Here is a 9395-nt window from a genome sequence, read left to right as displayed (position 1 = left end):
GTGCATGTGTGAATGTGTGTGCATGTGTGTGTGCATGTGTATGCATGTATATGTGTGTATGCATGTGTGTGTGAGTGCATGCATGTATATGTGTGTGTGCATGTGTGTGTGCATGTGTATGTGTCTAGCTTACAAGCAGTGGTCTGGGTAGTGAGTATCTCCTGATGGAAATGCCAAGAATGCAGTTGTTCAGTCCATGAGAATGGATGCCTCAGTAGTCCTAAATCTGGCTCTGGGATCCAGGAGGCTTCCTAGAGACCTGGTGGTTTCAGTCTACACTGGGATCCCAAAGAGGTCGGCTTTTACACCAGTGAAGGAATGCTCAGCAGCAGGGTGGATGAACTTGTCAGTGTGAGGTAGGGCAAGCAGACCAGAGGCAAAGTCTTCCTTCTCCCACATCCTCCTCTATGGGCAGACACCAGAAGGTATGGCCCTGATTTAGGCTGAGTCTTCCCACCTCAAGCGATCCACTCAGAAAAATACCTCGTAGATGCTTGGGTTTTGGTTGGTTCCAGATGTAGTCAAGTTGACAAACAAGATTAGCCATCACAAGCCCATTTCTTGACACAAAATCACAGCTCCTTATGTCATACTTAATTTCCAAATGAAAGAATAACAGGCACATGGTTCCACCTAATATAAGTGTCCGTATGTGACTGCAAACACATGTATTTTTAGAATAGATGAGAATGTCTCCTGAGGAAGACTTAGACTTTTAGTATCTCATAACTTAAATATAATAAACCACTGATATAATCGGTGTTACATTGCATGATAAAGTAATACAGAAAACACAATTATCTGCTTAATGCCTGTGTATATATGAGCAAACATATTCTTAACAAAATAGGAATGAAACATTCATGTCTGCAGTTGGTCAGGCAGCCTTAGCTGGCATGTGTAACTACCTTCCTCTACTACCCATTCTGTATTTCTTCTAACCTCAGCAAGCACCTCAGTAGATCTTGGTTCTTTTCTAAGAATGACCTATATCTTCATTCCTGAAGGGTCTGTGCCCTTAGTCATCCTTCCTGGAGTGGATTGTTGTTAAGTTACCATTGACCTTAATCACAGGACACGGTACCACCAAGAGATGCTCTAAAGGATCTGCTGCACCCCACACATAATCTACCCTACCTCTACTGTGGAGAAGCAATCCAATCCCCCCAGGGAGTCTCAATCAGCCATCCCTCCTAACACAGTTACTCCTTTCTTAGCCTGTTGGCTTAAAGGCACCAGAAGTCCAAAGCGGCCAGGGCAAAGTCTGAGCTTCCAGCTTAATGGAATGTTGGTTGTGGCTCCTGGTAGGAGTGTTCCCTCCTCTGAAATCAAAACCAAAAGGCAAACAGAACTTAAGGTTGTGGGAACAGGAAGCAGAAATTTTCCTGGTGGGTAACTAAGGCAATAGTAAATGGAACTACTTCCTTTCCTATGCCTTGATTTCCAGACCCATGGATTCTGGATATGGGAGAAATCATGCTATATATTGGTCACTGATTCAAAGCATGTACCACCTTCTGGAGAATCTGCCTCCACATTCCTAGCTAATACCAGCAATTTGGTGCTCTAACTGTATCTTTAAGCCATTCTGCCATTCTATGAAATCAGTTGATTCAGAATGATGGGGACATGGTGAGACCAGGGTATTCGATGATCATTGGTCCACTGTTGCATTTCTCTTGTTGTGAGGTGAGTTCCCTGGTCAGAAACAATGTTGTGTGGAATGCCATGATGGGGGATAATGTTTTCTGTGAGTCCATGGATGGTAGTTTGAGCATGAGCATTGTGATCAGGAAAGGCAAATGTATCACCAGAATAAGTGTCTATTGTAGTAAGGACAAAACATTGTTCCTTCCACTGAGGAAATGGTCCTATGTACTCAATCAACCTCCTACCAGGTCTCTGGCTGGTGACTCCGGGGAATAGTGCCACATCAGGGACTCAGTATTGGTTTCTGCTGCTGGCATATTTGGTACTTAGCAGTGGCTGTTTCCATGTCCGCTGTGGTGAGTGAGAGTCCATGTTGTCAAACACATGCCTAACTTCCATCTTTGCCACCATGAGCACTGTTGGCATACAAAAGAGTTCCACAATAGCCCGGAATGCAAATAAAACAAAGGTTTATTTTTCTGGGTATAAAGATTCATTGGTCCCCTGGGCAATGGCAGGAATGGCTGGGGAAAGAGGCTGACCATAGAATGGGTCATCCTATCTGTATGACTACTGAATTCCTCCTCTGCTGGTCACCTTTAGATAAATATTTACTTGAAACACAAGTCACTTGCCATCCTGTGCCCATTTAGAGTGATCTCTCCATGTTTTCCCCAAATATCATTCTCAACAATTTTACAACCATGATATTTCCAAGCCCCTGACCATCCAGCCAATTCATTGCCTGAAGCTCATGAATCTGTAAACGATTGCACATTGGGCTGTTTTTCCTTCCAAACAAAATGTGCCATCATGTATGCTGCCTGCGGCTCAGCCCACTGTAAACAGTGTTTGTCATAGTTGTCACAGGAAGATGTCGCAATTCTTCAGCTGTCCACTTCTAGGTGATTCTCATAGAATGCAGAACCATCACTGAATCAGGGCCCAGTGTTTTATTCTTTATTGAACTGATTATAGATCACACCTGCGAGGCCATAGGTTCATGCTTGGGAGCAGAAAGCATTGTAATGGGAGGAGAAACCGTAAGCATTTGGGCAACTTTTGACATAACTTCCTGTGCCCTTAGGACCTACTCAGGCCTAATTGTGAATATTCTGTTTCCATTTGATAATGTGTATTTGCTATGTGTATCCTGCTTTACGGCTTGGTGGGTCAGATAACAGCCAGCTTGTGATGGGCAACTCAGGTCGAATGGTAAGTTGGTGGCCCATTGTCAAATGTTCAATTTCCACTAAGGTCCAATAGCAGGCCAAGAGATGTCCTTCAAAGGGAGAACAGTTGTCTGCAGATGATGATTAAAGCCTTATTTCAAAACCCTCTGTAATTCATTCACCTTTAGGGTCCTGACAAAAATCTCCAAACAGCATCCCCATCTGCCACTGACACCTCGAGTACCATTGGGTCTACTGGATCATATGGTCCAAGTGGTAGAGCAGCCTGCATTGCAGCCTGTACCTATAGAGGAGCCTTCTATTCCATACCTCACTCAAATCCAACGGCTTTAATGAGTCACTTGGTAAATGGGATGGAGTAATACACCAAGTAAGAAATGTGCTGCCTCCAGAATCCAGCAGGTACACTAAGTGTTGCGATTCTTTCTTGTTAGCGGGAGTGGCCAGAAGTATTTAAAAGGGAATATCTCTGCAGTCCCCACACTACTGGACTCCTAGAAATTTCACCGAGGTTCAAAGTCCTTGAACTTTGATTGGATATATTTTCCATCCACTGATGTGTATATGCACTATCAACAAGTCCAAATTGCTTGCCACCTCCTGCTCACAAGGTCCAATTAGCACAATTTAATCAATGTAGGGGACCAGTATGATAGTTTATGGAAGAGACAGATGATCAAGATCCCTTCAAATTAAATTATGACACAGGGGGAATTTGTATGCCCCTGAGATTAAGCTGCAGAAGTCTACTGCTGGCCTTGCCATCTGAAAACACATTGTTTCCAGTGGTCCTTAGGGGAAGGGCATCTGGAGATCAATAGCTGTATACCATGTACCAGGAAATGTGTTAGTCTGCTCAAGTAGGGACACCACATCTGGTACAGCTGCTGCAATCAGAATCAATACTTGAATAAGTTTGAGATAGTCCACTGTTATTCTCCATGGTCCGTCTTCAGAACCAGGCAAAGTAGGAGATCTGAAAGGAGATGTGATGGGAACCACCACCCCTGATTCTTTCAAGTTCTTGATGGTAGCACTAATTTCTTTAATCCCTCTAGGGGTATGATACTGGTTTGGGTTCATCATTTTGTCTGGTAGAGGCAGCTCCAATGGCTTCCATTTAGCCTTTTCCACATTAAGAACCATCACTCCACAGGTCAGGAAACTAATGTGAGGATCCTGCTAACGTCTAAGCATATCTATCCCAATTATACTTTTGGGGACTCAGAAAATAACCACAAGATGAGTTCAGGGACCAATTAGACCCTCTGTTAGTCAGATTTTAGCCAAAACGGTATTAATCACCTGACCTCCATAAGCTCCTACATTAAAAGGAGGGCTGCAAAGCCTTTTGGAGTCTCCTGGAAACAGAGTCAATTCAGAACCAGTATCCATAAACCCTGGAAAGTCTGATTATTTTCCTTTTCTCAATGTACAGTTACTGCTGTAAACAGATATAGGTGTCCTTGGGGAAGGATGGAAGAAAGGCTCACAGGAAAACTTGTAGCTATTTTAGCAGGGTCCTTCGTCAGGGAAACCCGGCCTTACCTTCGTTCATGGCTTGAGGTCTGCAAGCAGGTTCAAGCCTGGAATTTAGTTCACAAGCCGGGATTCCCTATACAGTCCAGATGCTTGGGTTTTAGTTGATTCCAGATACAGTCAAGTTGACAACTAAGATTAACCATCACACCACCAAATTTGAAAGCATGAGTTGGAGCCCCAGGAACCCTGTGATAGGAGAGAACTTGCCCAAGTTGTACTCTGACTTCCACACATGTGCTGTGACATGCATGTTTCCCTTCCCATACAACAGCTAAATAAATGTAAGAAATGAGATTAAATTATATATGGATCAAAAGTTGCTGACAAAGAACAAGAATAAAAACTATTTTGAGTAGAGCCACTTTTCATCAAAAATGAGGTTTCCTTGGAAATATGAGCAGGTAGCCAGCTGTTCATCCTAACACAGGTGTGGCCAGAGGACTGCTGCCACCATCTAAGCTTTCCATTCTTCTGGACAAGTAACACTGAGGGGCAAAGGCCTTGGAGTCTCTCTCAGCAGCCAAGTGCAATAGCAGAGATGTGGCCATGCCGAGTACAGCACAAACTTGAGCAAGGGATGGAAAAGAAAAAAACAAGAAAACGCTTGGAGTATTCTTGGCATCCTTTGTGCAAGAAGCGCACAGACATTCAGTTTGTGGGGGATCATGCTGACTGGATTGGTTAAAAGAGAGGCATCCATTCTGGCCATTTGTTTCATTGAGAAACACGTGTCCTGTGGGTGCGTTATTGACGAGCATGCAGTGGAAACGGCTCAAATATCTGATCAAAGCAGAGAGCAGAGTTTGTGATGGTGCCCTGCAGACCAACAAGAAGACCCAGGAAACTGCGTTTAGTGATAGGGAAGTGGCTCAGCCTTCCAAAGCACTGCATAGTAAAAGGGTTTCACTGCCTATGTCATAGAAAGGGACCATCTAGGTTTAAGTGCCAACAGACATGTCTTTATTTGTTTATACATTCTTGGTGGTAATGAAAAGATCAGATTTAATGAGACAAAACCATAGACATCAGCATCCTGAATCTATCGTCTTTCTCAGCAATAAGATCTAGTCTCCAGGAATAAACAACTTAAAAGCTGGCTATTTGTTACAAAGTGCTAGATGCTTCTCACTATTTATGTGCACAGACAACCAACATGACCACGAGGAAACACTTTTTGGGAAAGAGTCAGGGCTTAAAGTGGTAACGAAAAGTGACCACTCCTGGCTCTGATGCTTGGTGCAGTGACTCTACACACAGGTAGCCTTTGGGACTCACTGCATGAGCCTTGGGATGTTGGGGAAGCTGACCAATCCCTTGTCTGAGAGGCGTGACCCCTCCCGGGCACAAAATACTTTTAAAAGATCCATGTTTGTTGTTTTGGTCTCTGTCTTCCTGGGCTCCTCGCTGGAACCTTTGCTTTTGTAAGTTTCCTTTTTCTCTCCTTTATTAAAGCTGAATATTATATATTAAAGCTAGTCTGGTTAATCATAATTACCAATCGACCATGCCCCTTCATTGGGATAGGCATGACTGTAGAAATAAGGGAGCACCCTGCAGCATTACAGAGGTGGCTGTGTCAACAGGGATCAGGCCACCTCTCTGAGCAGATGTGGGGTATGGCCTCCGAAGTATATAGCGGGAGGGCAGGTGCAGATATGGACTAAACTGTAGTGTGGAGCTGCCGGCTGCGTTACCGCAGCCTGGCTCCCAGCCACCTGGCTAGCGTAGCCCCAGAAATAATTACACTGAAACCGTATTCTTTTAAACACTGTCTGGCCCATTAGTTTCAGCCTCTTACTCACATCTTGACTAAGTCATATCTAATAATCTAAGTAACACCACAAGTGGTGTCTTACCAGGAAATATTCAGCATGTCTGACCTGGCAGCTGGCTTCATCACATCTGTCCTCGAGAGGAGAGGCAGGGCAATTGTCTGAGCCATCTACCTCACTTCCTTCTTCCTGTTCTGTCTACTCCACCTATCTAAATTTTGCCCTATCAAAAAGCCAAGGCAGTTTGTTTATTAGCCAATGAGAATCCTCCATCACTAAACCAGGTAACAGGCAGTGGAGCCTGGCTGGCAGGCACACAGTATTAACTAGGGACTTGGTCATCTTGAGAGAGAGATGAGGATCAAGTGTCTGACTTTGGGCTGTCACTTTAATCCCCTGTCGTTGTGATCTGCTAGAAACACTACAGAGAACAGGTTCCAGGGCCCAGAGGAGGCACGCACTGTAAAGCCACCCAGAGCCCCAGTCAAATGATCTTCAAGTAAGAGTTCTAGTAGTGGTGGGAATTGCCTCCTGTGGAAGTCAAAGCAGATGCCTGCTTGCAAGACCTCCAGATAAGTGGAGCACATTGGAGTCTGAGAAACATAGTGACTAGTACAGGAGCCGAGATGGTGAGGCTAATGTCAAGGTCTGCTGTTGGTGCCGCAGGGCACTGGAGTTTCCTCAGTTCCAGAGCTTCATTTGCTTCCACATGACCCCCAGATCCTACCATCCAGAGCTGGGTAAGCCAGAGGCGGGAAAATGCAGCACAGAGACAGCCTGAGCTAAGACATGGCAAAGTCACGGCTCTGTGCTAAGGTCCAGCCTGAGGATTCTCAGCCTGCTTGCACAATTAGGGTATTTCCTAGACATCAAGAAAAAGCATGGAGGGGAGGTATGGGTGGAGGGGAGGGGAGGGAAGGGGGAGAAGGAGGGGAGAGAAAGGGGAGAAGGAGGGGAGGGAGGGGGGAGGAGGAGGGAAGGAGATGGAAATTTTTAAATATAAAAAAAAATAAAACATGAGAAAAAAAAAAAAAAAAAAAAAAAAAAAAAAAATGTGCCATTCAGACAAATAAAAAAAAAAAAAAAAAAAAAGAAATGGATGAGAAGAATAACAAAAAGTTTGAAGAATTGAGTAAATCCATAAATGATATCCTAGGAAACCAAGGAAAAACAATCAAACAGATAATGGAAACAGTTCAAGACCTGAAAACTGAAATGGAGGCAAGGAAGAAAACACAAACCGAGGTCCGGCTGGAAATGGAAAATCTAGGTAAACGAATAGAGACCACAGCAACAAGCATATACAATATATTTAGATAACAATGAATAAAATCAACAACATAGATGGGTAGCACTGACAAACAAAGACATATTATGTTCCTTTAAATAAAAACTACAAGATTCTAACCAAAAAAAAAAAAAAAAAAAAAAAAAAAAAAAAAGCATGGATTGCTTTTATAAGGGAATCATTGCTTCATGTTAAAAGATACAATCAAGCCGGGTGGTGGTGGCGCACGCCTTTAATCCCAGCACTCGGGAGGCAGAGGCAGGCAGATCTCTGTGAGTTCGAGACCAGCCTGGTCTACAAGAGCTAGTTCCAGGACAGGCTCCAAAGCCACAGAGAAACCCTGTCTCGAAAAACCAAAAAAAAAAAAAAAATACAATCAAGTCAAGCAGAGGTTTGTTAGTCAGCCAGACGTGTTCGTGGTACCTGACGAAATGCTTAAGCACTTTGGGGAACTCCCCTGAGTCTTCATGGAGTTGGCCACACAGCAATTCATCAGAGTCATGAAGCTAAAGATGCCCAGATACTATTTAATACAAGAGAAAGTTGAGAAGTTGCTGAAAAGTGATTCACTTTCTACTGTATTAAGACCATTTTTTTCTGTCTTATTCTAAGAATAGTTAGCCTCATGGGAACTGTAGGAATTCTCAAAATAGAGACACTCAAGTTCCAGAACATAATTTAATTTTACACACACACACACACACACACACACACACAGAGAGAGAGAGAGAGAGAGAGAGAGAGAGAGAGCAGACCGACATAGCTAATGAGAAAATTAAAGATTTTATTTATTTTTTATTTTTTTTCTCATTTTTTTATTCAAGATTTCCATCTCCTCCCCTTCTCCTCCCCCTTCCCTCCCCTCCCTTCCACCCATGCCCCTACTCCACCCCTCTCCAAAGACAAAGAGCCACCAGGGTTTCCTTCACTATGTTTAGTCCAAGGTCCTCCCAGCTCCCCCTAAGTCCAGGAAGGTGAGCAACCAAACTGACAAGGCTCACAGTGAGCCCGTCCATGCTGTAGAGTTCATGTTCATTGCCATTGTCCTTGGTTTCTCAGTCCTCCTCCACCGTCAGCCACATTCAGAGAGTCCGGTTTGGTCCCCTGTTCCATTAGTCCCATTCTGACTGGACTTGGTGGTCTCCCGTTAGATCTGTCCCACCGTCTCAATGGGTAAAAGCACTCCTCGCGGTCCTGGCTTCCTTGCTCATGATCTCCCTCCTTTTGCTCCTCATCAGGACCTTGAGAGCTCAGTCTGGTGCTCCTATGTGGGGCTCTGTCATTTTCTCCATCCAATGCCAGGTGAAGGTTCTATGGTGATATGCAAGATATTCATGAGTATATTTGTTTTTGTATTTTATATATTTAATTTTTATCAACTTTAAGTATATTATCCAAAATAATGTGGAAGACATTGTAGGAGTTGCCCTGTTTCTTCTTAAATGTGACAGAAATAAGAGTTATAAATAGAGCATTATGTTTCCTGCTTTAGGTAACTGCAGTTTGCTGTGAATTGATTTTCTGAATTGAGCTTTTTGATTTTATTTTTATTAAAGTATAGTAGTGTTAAAAAAAAAGATTTTATTATTTTCTTAAAGCGGTAAGGCCTGAGGTTGAGACACACCATTATCAACCATGTGATCCCAAAACCTGGTGACCCCAAAGTGCATGTGACCTTATAGCTGACCTAATAGGAATGACACTGGCAAAGGGGCAAACATGTCCACTTGTGGGCTTCAGACCCCACATCAGTCACAGGAATGCATATACAGTCTTCCCTGTCCAGACAAAGGTCTTGTAAAATTCCCACAAGGGAACTGTTATCTAAGTTACAAAGTCAATGGGAATTTTCAACGTTATCTCTCGGAGCTGGGACAGATCAGGTGAGTACAGCCAGCTGCGGCACAGGCTTCCGAATGCTGCTTTCAAGCTGCCATAATTCAATAGGAA

The 9395-nt window shown here is 43.6% G+C and overlaps 1 pseudogene; it reads right to left on the bottom strand.

Moving 5' to 3' along the window:
• Positions 1-1176: 1176 nt before the first annotated feature.
• On the bottom strand, positions 1177-6887 carry LOC121677077 (annotated as a pseudogene).
• Between the last annotated feature and the right edge of the window lie 2508 nt (positions 6888-9395).

Source organism: Arvicola amphibius, chromosome 2 (genome assembly GCF_903992535.2).
Source record: "Arvicola amphibius chromosome 2, mArvAmp1.2, whole genome shotgun sequence".
Taxonomy (NCBI): domain Eukaryota; kingdom Metazoa; phylum Chordata; class Mammalia; order Rodentia; family Cricetidae; genus Arvicola; species Arvicola amphibius.
The sequence above is the reverse complement of the archived record's forward strand: the minus strand, read 5'-3'. Positions and strand labels throughout refer to the sequence as shown.